At 43.0% G+C, this 19901-nt stretch overlaps 1 protein-coding gene across 1 annotated transcript in view; it reads left to right on the forward strand.

Annotated features, from left to right (window-relative positions):
• LOC140465706 (LIM and SH3 domain protein 1-like) overlaps nucleotides 1-19901 on the forward strand; it is a 154398-nt gene that overhangs the window by 94561 nt on the left and 39936 nt on the right. The window lies entirely within an intron of this gene.

Consider the following 19901-nt stretch of genomic DNA (forward strand, 5'->3'; position numbering starts at 1 on the left):
GGTCCAGAACTAGAGGGCATAGGTTTAGGGTGAGAGGGGAAAGATATAGAAAAGAGACCTAAAAGGGCAACTGTTTCACACAGAGGATGGTACGTGTATAGAATGAGCTGCCTCAGAATGAAAGGATAACCCTTTGGAGTGGAGGTATAATCACAGAATCCCTGCAATGTGGAAGCTGGCCATTCGCCCATCAGATTCACAGCAAACATCTGAAGAATATCCCACTCAGACCCACCCTACCCTATCCCTGTAACCCTGCATTTCCCATGGCTAATCCACCTAACCTCCACACAAGGGACAATTTAACATGGCGAAAGTGAGGACTGCAGATGTTGGAGGTTAAAGTTGAGAGTGTGGTGCTGGAAAAGCACAGCAGGTCAGGCAGTATCCAAGGATCAGGGAAGGGCTTTTGCCCAAAACGTGACTCTCCTGCTCCTCTGATGCTACCTGACCTGCTGTACTTTTCCAGCACCACACACTCGACAATTTAGCATGGCTAATCCCAACCTAACCTGCACACCTTTTGGACTGTGGAGCGATACCCCAAGCAGGCACAGGAAGAATGCGTACTCCGCACAGTCACCTGAGGGCGGAATTGAATCCAGGTCCCTGGTGCTGAGAGGCAGTGGTGCTAACAACTGAGCCACAGTGCTACCCAAAAGAGGAGGAGTTTTGTCAACCAGAGAATTGTGAATCTGTGGAACTCAGTGCCAGAGAGGGCTTCGGTGGTCAAATCATTGTGTGTAAGACAGAGCTAGATGGGTTCTTGATTGGTATAGGGATCAAGGGGAGAAGGCAGGAGAATGGAGTTGAGAAACATATCAACAGCAGTTGAATGGCACAGACTTTGATATGCCAAATGGAGAAGGCAGAGGGGATATCTGGCAATGTTTTGAGAGTAGAACTGGGTGCTTTTGTGACGTTGCAAGTATGTGGCCAAAATGAAATTTGGGATAAACCAGCTGGGTAATTCTCGGCAGCATTTCTTTACCCTTGGGCATTGTGAATGTGGGACTCCTGCCCCTGACAGAGGTGCTCAGGTTGGCAGTCACTTGAAAAATCTCGAAGGCAAAGTTATTGAGGGTTACTGAACCAAAGCAAATGGGTGGAATTAAGATGCAGGCCACAAAATAATTGAATAGCTGAGCAAGTTTGTAGGGCTGATTTGGCCATCTCCTGTCTCCCTGTAGGGAGTGACTCATATTTGTTAAAGAATCAATTTAGCATTCATATACTTGAATGTGTTCAGTGTCATTCGACTGGAGATGCAGCCTTGGGTTCACATTGAGTACATCTGTAGGATTATCCTACACAGAGATACTCGTCTGTGTTTCCAGAATGTTCCAGTGTGTGTCGGGGTTGCTTTATGTAAATGTAGGAGGAATTAGCTGGTTTGATTGTGGACCTGCTGGCCAGCCAGCCAAAATGCAAATGAGGAGCAAACTGATGATTTAATGGTCTGCAACAGACATTGGCATTTAAATGCAGATCCTCTTGGGCAGAATGAATGACCTTTTTGTGAGTGCAGTCTGCTCAGCTGAGGCCTGAAGGGATCTCAGACTAATGCTCAGACTCGTTACTGTGTGAATGTCGGTTTATTATCCGTACAGCAGAATTATAGTGGCAATTTAAATAATTTGAAAAATGTAAACACAGTTGACACTCATTGATTCAATCTCTTCCTTGCAGGCAAAAGGTCTTCAGTTTCACAGACGTGAAACCCTTCTTGTGTTGGCCTGTTGATTTGGGTCTCAAAAGTCTAGCTCCCCCAGCATTTGTACAATCTAATCCTTAGCTTGGTGACACAACCTGTTTTATTTGGGTCTGCGAGTCTTCCACTGGCCTATGACTGCAGTCAATTTAGATTCAAGGGTTCCAGGAACTAGATTAATAGGCTAATAAATATTTGCAAAACAGCAGGATCAAAATTTAATAGACCCGTATTAAAGCAGGTATTGGAAAATGGTATTGTTAAATACAAGCAATAGAAAGAGCTTCTTCTATAAAACAGCCGAAAAGTTTGCAAGATCTCTGGAACTATATTGGAAAATTGCTTTTTAAAATATAGTCATTCCATAGAATTAACATCAGAGGCTGGCCATTCAGCCCAATTACTCTGTGCTGGTGTTTATGGCCTGCACAAGCCACTTCCTATTATATCCTCATTTCAATCTGTTACTCTGTACTTTTTAAAATCTCATTATTTCTGCTTCTCCCTAAATGTATCTACACTCTTTGATTCAAATGCTTTCTGTGGTAATGAGCATCACAGACTATTCACTGTGAGTATATCAAATTGGACAGCCTTCACAGGCTTCACAGACAAATTTCTAGCATTGCAGAACTTGATGAGTAACATGAACAATTTTGGTTTCTATGTAGTGCGTCTTATGTGGTGAAATATTGTGTGGGATTTTGCAGGAAAGTTGACCTGCAGGATTTAGCATTGAACCACCCGAGGCAAAAGTGAGGACTGCAAATGCTGGAAACCAGAGTCTAGATTAGAGTGGTGCTGGACAAGCACAGCAGGGTCAGGCAGCATCCGAGGAGCAGGAAAATCGACGTTCCGGGCCAAAGCTCTTCATCAGGAATCTACAAGAGGCACTTAGAGTCATAGAGATATATAGCATGGAAACAGTCCCTTTGGTCCAACCCATCCATGCTGACCAGATCTCCCAACCCAATCTAGTCCCACCTGCCAGCGCCCGGCCCATATCCCTCCAAACCCTTCCTATTCATATTCCCATCCAAATGCCTCTTAAATGTTGCAATTGTACCAGCCTCCACCACATCCTCTGGCAGCTCATTCCATACACGTACCACCCTCTGCATGAAAAAGTTGCCCCTTAGGTCTCTTTTATATCTTTCCCCTCTCACCCTAAACCTATGCCCTCTAGTTCTGGACTCCCTGATCCCAGGGAAAAGACTTTGTCTATTTATCCTATCCATTGCTTGATTAAATGTTTGGTCAAAGTAGTAAGGTTTTAAGGAGTGTCTTAAAAGAGATCAGACAAGAAGAGTTTGAGAGAAAATCCTGGAATTTAAGGACTCAGCAGCTGAAGGAGGAGTTATTGCTGACAATCGGGGCTATTCAAGAGGTCAGAATGGAAGGAGCACAGAGAGTGCAGTATGATGGGGCTAGAGGAAGTTGCAGAGATGGGGAAGAATTGCTTTTGTTGGCCTCAATGTAGTTTCCTGTGTGAAAACCTGTACAATACATCTCATTCCCCTAACTGGGATGAGGTGGGGAGATTTTGGAAGCTGGTGATGATCATGTGATTATAAGCTCCCTAGCCGGAAGATGAGGTGTTGTCTTCCAGTTTGCATGTGGCCTTATTTTGACGGTGGAACAGGCCCAGGATATGGACATGTCGTATGCGTCACCTCGTCCCAGGCCCAGCCCTCCCATTCCACTCTGCCCTCTTTAACCTGACCCAACCTATCCATCTTCCTTCTCACCTGTCTGCTCCACCCTTCCCACTGAGAAATCACACCACCTCCTAGCTGCATCCCACCTATGTTTCAGCCAGCCCCAACCCCATCTATTTATTTTGTAGCCCCCTTCCCCTCCCTCAGTCCTGATGAAAGGTATCAACCTGAAACATCGACTCCCCTGCTCTGCTGCTTGACCTGCTGTGCTTTTTCCAGCTCCACTTCTTACCCATTCCAGTATTTGGCATGCAACCTAAGGCCTGTGTTCCAGTGTTGTACAGAGGGAGCCCTACAATGCGATCTCTCATCTGTGACATTGAACTAATGCTGATCTGCTTGTTGCTGCAGCTCACGTGGATGTAAAAATCTCCAGGAACTATTTGAGAGAGAGCAGAAAATAGTCAGTCTCCTGACCAAAATTCTTCCTTTTGGCCAGCATCACCAAAGTGAATCAGCTTAAAAGCAGAGTGGTTTCAAGGCAATGGAGTATGGGGCTGACTGGGGGAAAGTGAGGGCTGGAGATCAGAGACCAGATTAGAGTGGTGCTGGAAAAGCGCAGCATCCGAGGAGCAGGAAAATTGACGTTTCGGGCAGGAGCCCTTCATCAGGAATTTCCAGCCTGCCGATTTTCCTGCTCGTTGGATGCTGCCTGACCCGTGTGCCTTTCCAGCACCATTCTAACCTTGTCTTATGGGACTAACTGACTCGCTCTTTAGAAGAGCTAACAAGAGTATGAACTGGACGATTATTTCCATTGACATTTTGTGGGATCGTACAAAATGGCCGACAGACTTGACAATGTGTTAGGCGGTGCCCTTCAGAGCATATGGGTTTACGTGAACATTTAAGCTGTTTGCAGACTCCCAAAGTTGAATTTCTAGTAAGCAGCTGGAGGTGTTTTTTTTTTCATCCTAAACCCTTTTTTTGCTTTACCCACAGAACATTAGGCAGCCTTACCCTCTTTTGTTCAGGGACTTCAAATGCCTTTTGTGTCAGTTTACAGTTCGTGACTGTTAGAAGTGCATTTACTACAACATCTTGTCCGCTTTACGTGATCTGCCTCACTGTTCACTCAAATGGAACTTGGTACTTGACCTGTTTTGCATAAGAAAAAGCAGGAAACGTAGCATGTGTTGTTTCTGACAGTAAAAGGCCTCTCACACACAAAGTGAATAAGCAGGATGTTTTCTGTACTTTGTTGTTTGGCTGCCAGTTTTTGTGATTAGCATTGGAGTTCTGATGCCTACAGATCCCAACGTGCCCAAAATCTGGGCCACCAGTTCAAGTCCCAAGACTTCAGCATGAGATCTCGGCTTAACCTCCAGTAAAGTGCTGAGGGAGGGCTGCACTGTGCAAATGAGACGTTAAACCAAGCCCCGTTTTGTCCTGGATTTCGGATGCACTGTAGATTCACTAAAATTGAAAGGCCTTTTGCCTTTAAAGGGCATTTTGCAAAGCGTTATTCTTACAAACATACAATGGTGTAAATCATTCAAAGGATTATTGCTTGCTTGCTTGCATGAAAATTACTTTTCTCACTCCGTAATGAAGTATGTGCAAAGATCAAAAGTACTTTTTCTTTTAAGGATGGGCAAGAGAATTGCAAATGAATGTTGTCCTTGATTCTCCAAGAATGAATGGTTAATCCTCCTGACACAGTAGCAAGCAACCTGGGACAAAAATAAGACTATGAAGAAAAATTATGCTTTACAGATTTTATTTGTAATAAATGAACCTTCTCCAGAAATATTGGGGAAATGTGACCTCTGAGAATAGGATCAACTAGAAGTTAACAGGAAGTGCTAGAGAAATTCCAACAGATCTGCAATGGCTCAGAGATTAGTGTAGAAGAAATGGGTTTAAATTCATAGGATATTGGCACCAGGACAGGGAAGGAGGGAGCTGTTCCAAAAGAATGGACTCCACCTGAAACATGCTGGTAACATGTTAAGGAGTTAATTTGCTGTGCTGACCAGCAGGAAATTAGATGTCGTAGAGGGTAGGATGCTATGTTTCTCTATCTTGCAGGTACAATGTAAAAAAATTTACATTACCATCTCCTATTATTCACAGTAAATTTACATTATCATCTCGTATTCCGAATCAATAAAAACATTGCAGTTGGAATTCTGACCACACCCTGCAGACCTTGCCATTGAGGAATAATTTACATTATATTGTTTCTGGAAATTGTCAAGTCACTGCATTGTGTCTTGAGTGGTATGTGACTGTAGGGGAGTGGCTGGTAGTTGTCTTGTGGGCATTACTAACTGTGATGTAGCATCCTGTACAAAAAAAAAGAGGACTGTTCCCTTCTTCAGATAGCTTCTCTTGACACGCCTTCGCAAGCATTGCAAAGAGTGTTAAATGATCCTCCAAAGCTTGTACTTGCTTAATAAAATTTGGCTGTTCACAGAGGTTGGCGTAGTGCAGTTGCATCAAGTGTGTAAGAATCTCAAGAAAAAGAACCTAACACTGGGACCAGAATCCTGGTGAATCACATAACTAGAACTTTAAACTAAATAGTGAGCAGGGGTGGGTTCAGTTGCAGGGAAAATTACGGAAAACGTTAAAGGGGGAGGAAGGCTCAGCGGAGTCAGAGGGACGGAAACATCCCCTTTGATCCAACCCGTCCATGCTCACCAGGTTTTGCTAATGAAACCAGTCCCACTTGCCTGCGTTTGGCCTATATCCCTACAAATATTTCCTTTTCATGTACCCGTCCAAATATCTTTTAAAAGTTGTGACTGTACTTGCATCTACCACTTCTTCTGGCAGCTCATTCCATGTATCCACCACCCTCTGCGTGAAGAAGTTGCCCCTCTGTTACCTTTTTAAATTTCCCCCCCCCCCCTCAAACTTGTGTCCTCTAGTTTTAGACTCCCCTACCCTTGCAAAAAGACCTGAAACTTTTTTTGTTTTATTTGTGCCCCTCATGATTTTAAAAACTTCTGTAAGGTCACCCTTCAAACTCCCAACACTCCCAAAGATAAAAGTCCCAGCCCACCAGGACCGGGTGAGATACATCCAAGGATAACGAGAGAAGCAAGGATGGAAATTGGGAAGGCACTAAGGTTAGCGTTTCCTCCAATTTAAGGAATGCCTGGGAACTACAATTCGAGAGAGCACACAAACAAGAAAGTTAGAATAACAAGGTAAAACGTTCAAAGATGGAAAAGTCAGAACAAAGTCAAATTGACTGTGATAAATTTGGTAAAGCAGACAGGTTCACCCATTGTCAAGTCATTATCAAACAATTGACCAGCCAGCATGAAGCGGTAGAATTATTGATGGGCTCTTAAAGTTTCTAGAACAAGTAATAGGACATAGAGTGGAAAGGGAGATCAATCTAACTTCATGCACAACAGATACGGGGACATCTATGAGAAGGGGGTCAGTCAATGCAGGCCTAAGGATGTTGTACTTAAATGCATGCAGTATACAAAACAAGGTAAATTGAGCTTATAGCACATTGAAATTGTTGGGTACGATGTGCGTATCACAGGGACATGGCCATAAGTTGATCAGGTACGGAACTAAATATCCAAGGATACACCACCTCTCAAAAGGACAAGCTGTTGGACAGAAGGAGGTGAGGCTGCCTTGTTCATTAAAAATGAAATTAAATCATTAACAAGAAGGGATATAGAATCAGAAAGTGTAGAGTCTGTGTGTGGAGTTGAGGAAACGCAAAGGATACATGACCCCGATGGGAGTTGTGCACAGGCCTCCTAGAGGTAGTCAGAATATGGGGAAGAAAGTAAATCGCTAGATAGAACAGGTCTGTAAGAAAGGCAGTGTTACCATAAGCTTTGAAGGCTTCAATATGCAAGTGGACTAGGTAAATCAGATTGGTAGCCGATATCAAGAAAAATAATTTGTGGAATATCTACAAGATTTATTTTGGGAGCAGCTTGTGGTAGAGCCCACTAGGGAACAGGCAAAATCTGGATTCGGTGGGATGTAATGAGTTGGCTTGATTAGTGAGCTAAAGGTGAAGGAATCCCTAAGGGGCTGTGACTGTAGTGTGACAGAATTTATCCTGCAGTTTGGGGAGAAGCTGGAATTTGACGTAGTGGTATTACAATAGAATAAAGTTAACTCCAAAGATGAGAGGAGCTGGCCAGAGTTTGATTGGAAGGGGAGCCCAGGAGAGAAGAGAGTGGAGTAGCAATGGCAGGAGTTTCTGGGGTAATTCAGGAGGCACAGCAGAAATTTATCCCAACGAAGAAGCAGCATGCTGAAGGATGGATGAAGCAGCCAACGCTGATGAGGAGAGTCAGGGTCAGCATAAAAAAACAAGAGAAAAATCATACAATGTGGTGAATATTAGTGAGAAGCCAGAGGACTGGGAAATCTCTTTAAAAACAAGCAGAGGATATCGGGGCGGGGGGGTGGGGGTTGAAGATGAAATATGAAATATGACAGTAAACTAGCTAATATTTTAAAAATTGCAAGAGATTGTTTAGAAATATAAAAAGTGAGAGAAGCAAGAGGGGACATTGGACTGCTGGGACATGAAGCTGGAGAGGTAGTAATGGGGAACAAAGAAATGGTGGAGGAACTGCTTAGGTACTTTGCATCAGTTTTCGCAGTGGAAGACACCAGCATACCAGAACTTCATGATAGTCAGGGGGCAGAGGTGATTGTAGTGACCATTACTAATGAGAAAGTGCTGAGTAAGCTGAAATGTCTGAAGGTGGTCACCCAGACCAGATGGACTGCAATCCAGAGTTCTGAAGGAGATAAATGAGATTGTGGAGGCATTGGTGGTGATCTTTCAGAAATCACTGAGTTAGAGAGTGCCCTAGAGACTGGAATACAGCTAATATAGTACCTCTGTTTAAGGAGGAAGGGAGGTAGAAGACAGGAAACTAATAGTCTGGCTAGCCTGACCTCAGTTGTTAAGGTTTTAGAGTCCATTATTAAGGTTGAGATTGTGGAGTACTTGGAAGTGCATTGTAAAATAGAGTTGAATCAGCATGGCTTCATCAAGGAGTGATCACTCCTGACAAATCTGTTAGAATTCTTTTAAGGAGGTAATGAGCAAGTTAGATAAAAGAGAGCCAGTGGATGTGATTGATTTAGATTTCCAGGAGGTCTTTGACAACATGTCTCACAGGAGGTTCGAAACGAGATAGGACCCATGGTGTTAGGGGCAAGGTACTGTCATGGATAGAGGATTAGCTGATTGGCAGAAAGCAGAGTAAGGAGAAAAGGGTCTTTTTCAGGATGACTGCCAGTGATCAGAGGAGTTTGGCATAGGTTTGTGTTGGGTTTACACTTATTCACGTTCTACATAAACGTTGTAGAAGGAACTAAGACCACTGTATATATCTTTGCAGATGACACAAAGACAGATGGAGGGACTGATAATGTTGAGGAAGCAGGGAGGCTGCAGGAGGACTTGTACAGGCTAGTTGAGTGGGCAAAGAAATGGTCGATGGAATACAATTTGGGAAAGTGTGACGTTATGCACTTTGGAAGAATAGTGGCTTCAGAAATCTGAAGCACTCAGGAATTCAGGATTCTCAAGTTTAAAATACAGGTCTGGTTAGGAAGGCAAATGCAATGTTAGTGTTCATTTCAAGAGGGCTAGAATACAAAAGCAAGAGATGTACTGCTGAGGCTGAATAGGCTCTGGTCAGACTTTGGAATATTGTGAGCAGTTTTGGGCCCTGTATCTAAGGAAAGATGTGCTGGTGTTGGGTTTATCCATAGGCGTTTACAAGGGATGAAAGGCTTGTCAAGTGAGTTGAAGACTTTGAGTCTGTACCTGGTGGGGTCTAGAAGGATGAGGGGGGGGATCTGATTCTAAATTTAGAGAATATTGAGAGGGTTTGATAGTGTGGACGTGGACAAGATGTTTCCACTAGTTGGAGACACTAGGACCAGAGGGCACAGACTCTGAGTAAAGGGATGATTCTTTAGACCTGAGATGAGGATTTCCTGAAGAAGGGCTGATGCCTGAAACATCGATTCTCCTGTTCCTTGGATGCTGCCTGACCTGCTGCGCTTTTCCAGCAACACATTTTCAGCTATGAGGATTTCTTTAGTCAGAATGTAGCGAATCTGTGGATCCCATTGCTGCAGAAAGCTATGGCCACTAAGTCATTGCATTTAAGGCAGAGCTAGGTTCTTGATTAATAAGAGAATCGAGCGTTACAGGAAGAAGGCAGGATCATGGGGTTGAGAAACCAATCAGCCATAATTGAATGGCAGAGAGCAGACTCAGTGGGCTGAATGGCCTAATTCTGCTCCTGTACATTATGGATTTATGGTCTTCTGTGATGAGAGAAACAGACCTAACATTTTAAGTTCAATATGGCTAAGAATCGGATTAGACTAAAAGCCATCAGAAATTTCTGTAATTCAAGTGTTTTCTGTTGATATTTCTGGTTTGCAGCATACTTTTTTTTATTTCCAGGTTGAACGAGACTTGACTGATCTTGTTGGGTTCAGAAGGAGTGATGACATTGATAATGTTTAGGATAGACATCTCTAGTCTGAATCGCAACCACCATCTTGGGTGCTGGTTTGGGGCCTTTCATGCCTAAAATACCAATTTTCCTTCCTTCTCACCAAAACAATTGAGTCGGAAGCGAATGTGCTAGTCTTGATTTAACCAGGGCTGTGCTAATATCCTTGGCTGTCATTACACCATCTCTTCAAATAGAGTTGATGCCATGGCAGTCAAAAACCTTTAATGAAGGCCTGAAAATGCAATGGAGCCCAGAGCTATATATTTGGGAAGGTGGTAGTGCGATGGTTATGGTACAGGACCAGGAACCCAAAGGCAGCTACTGTGGGAACATGGGTTCAAGTCCCAACTCTAGCAGAAGGAAAAAGCAGTAAAAGTTGTGAATGATACCCACTGATCTGACTCTCATTGTATTCTTCAAACTGGAATTCTGTCTGGCCAGGATGTTCGTGTCTAATTATTGCTGTTTTTTTTCTCTCTCTGGATTGCAGCTGGTGGAATAGATCTGGAATTAAAAGCTAGACTTTGCAATGGTGCTCTGAAGCTGCCATGAATTGTCATTTTAAAAAAAAATTGTCTTTAGGCAAGGAAATCTTTACCTGATCTGATCTACCTCTGAACCTCCAACAATATAGTTTATTCTTAACTGTCCTATGAAGTAGTTGAGCAAACTACTCAGCTGAAGGACCATTAGGGTTGATAATGTTGATCTTGTCACCAATGTATAAAGATAAAATTACCATAGTCCTTCTGGACCATATAGAGAGATAACAGTTGCTGGTCTGACCTGATAGTTACCACACCTTAGGCCAGGGGAGAGGTTGAGAAGGGGTGGGGGGATGGGTGTCCTTTGTGGTAACTTCAGCTGGCATAGGAATTGAACCCGCGCTGTTCGCGTCACACTGGCATCACAAACCAGCAGTCCAGCCAACTGAGCTAACTCTCTTCCCCCCCCCCCCCCCCCTCCCCCAAAGCAGATATCCCATTAAAGAATGAATTAACCATGTGGAGGTCATCTTATAATAAATACACTTGAACCTAAATTTATTTGTCTTTTATTTGGACGTATGGTGGGTAAGTTTGCAGATGACACCAAATTTGGTGTAGTGGATAATAAAGGAGGATATTTCCAAGTATAATGGGATCTTGATCAGATGGGCCAAGGAATAGCAGATGGAGTTTAATTTTGATAGTGAGGTATTGCACTTTGGTAAGGCAAACCAGGGTAGGACTTGTATAGTTATGGCAGGGCCCTGGGGAGTTTGGCCAAACAAAGAAATCTTCGGGGTGCAGGTGCAGATTCTTTGAAAGTCGAGTTGCTGGTAGACAGGGCGGTGAAGAAGGTGTTTGGTACGTTTGCCTTTATTGGTCAGAACATTGTTTTATAGGATTTGGGATGTCGTGTTATGGCTGTATATGACATTGGTTAGGCCACTTTTAGAATACTGTGTTCAGTTCTGGTCTCCCTGCTATAGGAAAGATGTTGTTAAACTTGAAAGGGTTCAGAAAAGATTTACAAGGATGTTGCTTGGGTCGGAAGGTTTGAGCTATAGGGATGTGGTGAATAGGTTGGGGCTACTTTCTCTGGACTGTTGGAGGCTGAGGGGTGTGGTTTATATAAACATGAGGGACACGGATATGTTGAATAGCCAAGGTTTTTTTTGTCTCTTGTAGTGGAGTCCAAAACTAGAGGGCATAGGTTTCACGCAAGGGGAAAGATTTTAGGGAGGACTTCAGGGACAACGTTTTCAAGCAGAGGGTGGTGCATAAATGGAATAAACTCCCAGAGCAGGTGGTATAGCTGGTACAATAACAACATTTAACAGACACTTGGATGGGCACATCATTAGGAAGGGTTTAGAGGGATATGGGCCAAATACTAGCAAATGGGACTGGATCAGTTTAGGATATCTAGCTGGCGTGGACGAGTTGGACTGAAGGGTCTGTTTCAGTTTTGTTTAACTCTATGACTCTAATTGCAGACTTGTTAGACATTTCTGAATATTATTGGCTGATTGAAGTTGGGAGTGTGGATAGGGGCAGTGGGGGAAGATAGGTCACATGTGGTGAGTTGGTGTCCCTGGTCAATGTAAGTCAGCATGTGTCGTCTTACCATCAGAAAACCTGACTTCAGTTTGCGTGGAAGTTGGGTGTGGGAGCTGGTGTGTGGACCACAGAGCCTTTTACTTTTGGACGTTGTCTTCATTTACGTTTGTGGTTTAAACGTTGCACTGAAGAAATGGAAACTGTGTATGTGTATGTGTGTGTAATCTGGTGTAGGGGCAGTGCTCTCACTGTTTACTCCACCTCTACACTTCAGATATGTTAATGAGGCACAGTTTCCAGTCTTGTGTGTCATGTTTCCAGCATTACAACACTGACCAGCCTTCAAGTGCTTCATTGGCTGCATGGTCTTTTATTTCCCCTATTAGATGTCAGCTATTATATAGTTGTCTCCATTCAATGACTTAGTCAGTGGCCTTTTGGGGGAAAGAAAACATAGTGTGATGCTGCAATATGTTATGTATTAGGTAGAGAAATATGTTACTCATTACAGCGTGTCAGCCAAGGGCTGAATTCCAGCGAGAGCAGAGTGACTATAAATATTTCATTGCTTTTGTCTAAATAGCTCTTGTGATGTTCTATTGTGTGCATTCAGATATTGTTTTAAGACCACTCTGCAACAGGGACTTAATTGCAGTTATTCTCCTTCGTTGTTTCCCTTAAAGTGAGATACAGTAGAATTGCACCATTGTGTTTCGTGTTGTGTCTCCATTAAAGAATGTATACATAAGCAGAAGTCTGTCAACTCTAGTCAGTTGGAGTTCTTATGATATGACTTTTTGCCGTTGATTAGTCTCCAAAAGAATCCATCCCTCCAAAATTCTGCCTTCCCATTTCAAGTGCAGAGTAATCCAACACTTTGTTACCTGACTGGATGGTGATCAGTTTGCAATTATCCAGCAGATGCCAAAAACCACAAAATGAAAGGGTTTAGGGAAACTGCAGACATGTTTTCTCTGCATGCTTTGTAATTTTTTTTTCTCAATGGTCATCAGAATCAGTCTGATAAATCTGCACAGGATTAAACTTGCTCTGAAGTTTATCCTAATCTAGGCCTCAACTTGGAAATTTACCGAATCATCATCATCTGAGGAATGCCAACTCTTTCAAAAAAAAAGCACGGAAGTAAGATCCTAAAGTTCTCACCCTTGCTTTCAAACCCCTTCCATGGTCTCACTGTCTGTCTTGGGATCTTCCTACAGCCGTTTGAGATATCCAAGCTTTTCCAATCCTGGTCACTTGGACATTAACTATATTGGAATTGCTTGACTGTTGGTGGATGTGCCTTCCATTGCCAAAGCCTTAGGCTTGGGGATTCCTTTCCTAGGCCTGTCTACCTCCTATCGGTTAAGGAGCTCTTTCAAAATTTGTCCTTATTTTGCACAGCATGGTGTCACATCTTGTTTGGTAATACCACCATGAAATGTCTTGTCATGCATAACTCCAATAATGATGCCATATTGACCAAATAGATAGAAGTTGCAGAAGGGAATAGATTTATGTGGAGAAGGAATGAACAGTGCAAACTATAAATAGAAGTTGTCGTATTCATTTTATTCCCCTCTACACCAACCTAACACCACCTCCTGTTAATTGTAATTAAATGTAAATTCACTGGAGATCAGTTCTTGCTATATTGCCACCTCTGGGGCAGGGTAAGGGTCCTATGATTTTTTTTTTGTTGGTATTATGTTCAAGAGTTTTATTTTTACATGATATAAAAGGCTGGTTTCAAAACTATCACAAAGGATTTTTTTTTTTACTTGCTTACAAAATGAACGAAGATTTTTTTAAGCCATCAGTGTGTAAAATCGGTTCAGATAATGCCTGAGTTTCCATCGCTGGATGTGTTCACCCGATTGAATGTTCAAAGGTTTAACTCATTGCCCTGGGGGTTCATGAACACTGAATTCTCACCGGGATATTGCATGAGTCAGCCCACTAGCCTGGGGTTTCTGATGCTGCAAAAGACAACCTTGTGCAGACAGTTGAGAGAGCTGTAACCTTACCTTCTATGGGAATAGGTTCCCCTCTCGTTCATACTAGTGTATTAGTGGAAGTGGGTATAAGAAACATAAAAGCTGATGCCATCTGTTACATATAATATTACACCAAATTTATAGAACAAACCTGATAATAGGCCCATCCAGTCCATGCTAGAATCTCTCTTTTTCACACTTGCGCTTCCCCTCATTTTAAAAAATAATTAAGCTCTGTTGCCAGTTGGTCAAGTGGTTGTCTATTTCAATGTGCAAGAGGTCAGAAATGGAAAACTCTGTGATCTTGGAGACTTGAGGGAAGTTCTGGAGTTTGTGAGGGGTGAGATCATGCAGGGATTTGAAAACACAATTGAGAATTTTAGGATCTCCTGGGGAAAGTCACAGACAATAGAAGTAAACCAGCATGAACAGATCATTTATTATCACACATGTAAAGGGCCTTTAAGATACTGTGCTGTTCCTTTGAAACAAGTACAAACTAGTTCCGCTCTATCTCAAATTTCAGATTACATAGAATTACGCAGAGTATATCTCATGGGAGTAGGCCATTCAGCCTGCCTACATGATGGTATTAATGTTTCATTTACAGTGTTTAACATGCTTCCTCATCTTCACATTATTAGCATAATCTTCTCCCTTATAAATGAAAGCAAAATACTGCAGATGCTGGAAATCTGAAACAAACACCGTGAATGCTGCAGAAACTCCGAAGGTGTGGCAGCATCAGAAACAGTTAATTTTTCAGTGTGTGTATGACTCCTTCCTTCAGAACTCTTCTTATCTTTCAAATACTAATTTGGCTTCCCCTTGAATGCATCTCTATTACTCAGCTTCAACTATTGGTCGTTTCTACTGGAATATTCATGAGGGACAATGAATCAACGAATGCTTGGTTATCCCATATTTTGGGTTAACTCTCTAATACAGCTGCTTCTGTGTCAATGACACTTGATGAATTGAAGAGAGACATTTGCTTTTTCCTTGTTTTTCTCCCCCTTTCTCTGCTGTGCATCCTCCTCCAAGTAAAGATGACCATTGCTTTTAGTTTGAAATCATCTGCTTAAAATGGACCAAACTGAGCAACATTTTCTCCCCCTTTTCAGGTTCCTTTGTCCTGGATAGTGTCAAGCTTCTTGATTTGCTTCTTAGAAATGTATTCATCCAGGCAAGTGGGGAGTATTCCATCACACCCCTGACTTGTGCCTTGTAGATGATGGACAGGCTTTGGACAATCAGATGATTTACTCACCACAGGCTTCCTGGCTTCTGATCTGCTCTCGTAGCTATAGCATATAAAAACGAAGTCCAATTCGGTTTCTGGTCAATAGTCACCCTCAGGAAGATATTAGTTAGGGATCCAGTGATGGTAATACTATTGAACATCAATGGTGAGATTTCTCTTGTTGGAGTTGGTCATTGCCTGGCACTTGTGTTTTGTGCATGTTATTTGCTGTTTATCAGGCCAAACCTGAAAGTTGTCTGAGGAGATACTGTTGTCTCAGTAAGGATCACAGTTTCCCTCCCCATAAGATGGAGGAGCAAGTGTTGCACTGGGGTGGACAAAGTTTGAAAATCTTACAACACAGGCTATAGTTAAGCAGGTTTGTTTGGAAGCACTTGTTTTCAGAACACAACTACCTGCTGAAGGAGCAGTGCTCCAAAAGCTATTGTTTCCAATTAAACCTGTTGGACTATAACCTGGTGTTGTGTGATTTTTAACTTTTTGAACTCCCTCCCCAAAGGACAGTCATGAACCAGATAGTCTTTCTGTCAATCAACATTGGCCACTTTAATTCCAGAATGTTTAAAAAGTTGAATTCAATATTCCACCATCTGCCGATGTGGGATTTGAACACTGGTCCTCCGACCATACCTGGGTCTCTGGATCAACAGTCCAGCAATAACACACTAGGTCATCGCCTTTGAAAATAATTCCTCCTCATCTCTGTTTTAAATCTGGCTCTCCTTAGCCTAAAGTTATAACTTCTCATTCTAGATTGTGCCCCCTTGTGGGTCATCCTCTCTACCTCCTACTTTTTTGAATCTCCTTTGGCATCCTGTATACCTTAATTAGATCTCTCATTCTTCGCAACTCTTTAGCGAGTACAGGCTTAAATTGCTCACTTGCTGCTCACAAAACAAGCCTTTTATCTCTGGAATTAACCCTAGTAAAAGACAAAATCTCTGACCGTGCTGCACTCCCTCAATACTGTCTGATTTTTTGCTCAAATCGCTGGACTGGAACTTGATTGATATTCTTCTGATTCTGAGTCAAGTGTATTATACTAACACGGCACATAGGGAAGGAATATCAGAAGTGTAATTTGTAGAGGGAGGGATACCAAGTAAAAGGAAGGTGCACATGATAGTGTGGGTAGCGATCGTCATTGTGGCTGCTTTGCTTTCAGATGATTTAAAACTGTCACGGAGGCGTATGCAACAACTCATTTGCTTTGCAATGTTTCCTCCACAGGCAGTGCTATACTATAAATAGAGTGTTAATGTTGGCAATGTGACTGGAACCTCAGCGTCTTGAGAGCCTGTGCTCTTGAGCTTTTTACTGGTTATCTTTGGCCTAACATGAGAAGGTGCTGAGACACAGCCGTGAAGCAAAAAGTACATTTTGTGTCGTAAGAGAGTCCTGTTCATTTGGTGAAGAAAGCAGACTAATATCAATAACGGAGAGAGTGAGCACTGCGGATGGTGGAGATCAGAGTCTAAGAGTGTGGTGCTGGAAAAGCACAGCTGGTCAGGCAGCATCCGAGGAGCAGGAGAGTTGACTTTTTGGATGAAGGGCTTAAGCCTGAAACATAGACTTTCCGGCTCACTGGATGCTGCCTGACCAGCTGTGTTTTTTCAGCACTACACTCTTCGCTACTGATATCAATAGCACCTTGGATTAGATAGTGACTTAATATTTCAGACATTTGCTTTGATGCTCCACAGGAGAGCTACCAAATAAATTTGACATTGAAGTGAGGTAGGAGATATGAAGACAGTGACAAAACACTTGGCCAAAGAGTCTTTTAAAGGAGGGGAGAGATGTTTCATAGAATCCCTATAGTGTGGAAACAGGCCACTCGGATCAACGATTATGTCCAAACCGTCGATTCTCCTGCTTCTCTGATGCTGCCTGGCCTGCTGTGCTTTTCCAGCATTGCACTCTCTACTCTGAGCTCCAGCGTCTGCAGTCCTCACTTTCTCCACCTTTGGCCCAACAAGTCCACACCGATCCTCTGAAGAGCATCGCACCCAGTCTCACCCTCCTACCCTATTCCTGAAACCTTGCATTTCCCATGGCTAATCTGTTTAACATGCCCATTCATGGACACTATGAGCAATTTAGTAAGGCTAGTTCACCCAATCCCCACATCTTTGGACAGTGGGAGGAAACCGGAGCACCCGGAGGAAACCCACACAGGCACAGCGCGAGTGTGCAAACTCCACACAGACAATTGCTCCAGGATGGAATTGAACCAGAGTCCCTGGTGCTGTGAAACAGCAGCGCTAACCTCTGAGCCACCACGCCACCCCAAGATGAGGAAAGGTAGTCAGTAGGAACTCGAGATTGAAGAATGGATTGCTGAAAGCAGGCCTGCCAATGATGGAATATTACAAGTAGGCGGTACTTATTGCACGCACTCAAATATTAACCCTTTTAGATCCTTCCAGCCAGCCTTGAATGTCCACACATATTGATGTAAGTGTGCAAATGCACTCATTTCCCATGCTTGAAGTTGCTACCACATATGGACCTCAGAGTTCCCTGCAAAGGCAGGAAAAATCAGAGGGACCATAGACTGGGGACAGAACAAATTGAGTGGGTTACTGAGCCATTTCAGAGAGCAATGATCCATGTTGCTGTGGGTCTGGAGTCGCATACAACCCAATTGGAGCTTGCTAAGATTTCTACCACTGTTTGTTCTCGTTTTGACATGTGTGACGTGTCTTCCATCAGCAACTGAGGCTTTTGGGCCATAGCTTCCTCCCCTAGATTTAGTAACAATAAAAAAGCAATAAATCGCTTCCTGCTTTTAAATGGAGTAGTACTTAAGGGTTAAAGATTCCAGGAATAGAGAGTTTTCTGGAATGATGGCACAAAGGAAGGGGAAATGGAACCTTTGAAACAGAATACTGGGTGCTGGGTGCAGTGGATGGCAAATTGACATCCACCTTCCTGCACACACAGCCGCCCCCATCACACTCGAATATAATTTCTGCTTTCTTTGAAAATAAATCAAACTTCTGCTCAGAATATTCATGTGAATGTAAACACTTTTTTTTCAACAAGAACAAAATCAGTATGTGGTGTTAATCTTTCTTGTGAATGAATCTGGTTATGATGTCACACTTGCAGATTTAAACATTGCTCCATCCAGTGTGATTTTCATATTCTACACTAGATTCTGGCATGTGTCTGTTCAGTGTTTTCTTTTGTGGGTTCTTATGACCTCTGCAATGTACTGTCAAAACTGAATTGCAGTAAGTGGAGAGGGGAGAATGTGCTTAAAAATCAGAGCTGTTCTTGAGAGAGAATGCATACCTGGCATAAGCAATAAGTCATTTCTGCAAGGGTTTCAAACTGCTTAAGTGTTGAATTACTTTTTCCAAAGCTTGATTCAGCGATGGACTGGGTGCAAACTTTTCAGTCTTGGTAGAGTTTGTTTGTCAATTCTAGCCACAGGCATGATCGGGTGACCTCTTTGATTTTGATTTATTGTTGTCACATGTACCTAGGTACAGTGAAAAGTTTTGTTTCGCCAACAATACAGGCAGATCATCCTGTACAAAGATCAAAGGGTGATGGAACAGAGCGAGGAATACAAAGTTACAGCTGCAAATAAGGTGCACAAAAAGCAAGATCAACATTAGATTTGAAATTTGAGAGGTGCATTTAGAAGTCAAATAATAGTGGGGGCCTCTTACTTGCTTTATTTCTGTTCGGAATGGAGATAAATTGCTTCCCGTTCCTAATTTTGAAATTATTGCATGTGCTGCCATCCGTTTCCTTCCAGTGTAGAGATTCTTTCGGAGCCCATACAATCTAGTGTGTGGGAGATTAGTCGTCATCTAGTCAAATGAATTAGAATTCCTCCAGTGTGGAAACAGGCCCTTTGGCCCAACAAGTCCACACCGCCCCTCCGAAGAGTATCCAACCCAGACCCATTGTCCTACGTTTCTCCTGACTAATAATGCATCTAACCTACCCATCCCTGGACACTGTGTACAATTAAGCACGGCCAATTCACCTAACCTGCACATCTTTGGATTTTGGGAGGAAACCAGAGCACCTGCGGAAAACCCACCCAGAGACTGGGAGAATGTGCAAACTCCACACAGTTGCCTGAGGTTGGAATTGAACCTAGGTCCCTGGCACTGTGCTAACCACTGAGCAGCCGTGTCGTCCTGAGAAGAGTCTTCTAGAGTAAGCATGATATAGTGTATTATATCTCTGTAATTACCTTCCAAGAAGCTAAGGTCACTGGAAACATCTTGTAGCTAATTAATTACTCCAAAGTGCAGCTTATTTTATATTTGTGGGCCAGTGTTTATTTCCCACTATGTATTATCCCAGAGAAGGCAGAGATGAGCTGCTGCCTTGAGCCGTTGTAATCCTTGGGATGTAGGAGCACCCACGTTGCTGCCAGGAAGGGTGTACTGGATTTTGACCCAGCAACAGTGAAAGAGTGCCAACTATATTTCACGGCAGGATAGTGAGTGGCTGGGAGGGGAATTTACAATTGTTGATGTTCTTGTGCATCTGCTGCCCTAGTCCTTCTAGATGAGAAAGGTCATGGGTTTGGAAGGTGTTGACTAAGGAGCCAAAGTGTGTTAGTGCAGTGCATCTTGTCAATGAACAGTGCAGTAACATGTGCCAACGGTGGTGAGGGCAGTGAATTTTGAAGGTGGTGGACATGGGGGAG

This window comes from Chiloscyllium punctatum, chromosome 42, assembly GCF_047496795.1.
Source record: "Chiloscyllium punctatum isolate Juve2018m chromosome 42, sChiPun1.3, whole genome shotgun sequence".
Taxonomy (NCBI): domain Eukaryota; kingdom Metazoa; phylum Chordata; class Chondrichthyes; order Orectolobiformes; family Hemiscylliidae; genus Chiloscyllium; species Chiloscyllium punctatum.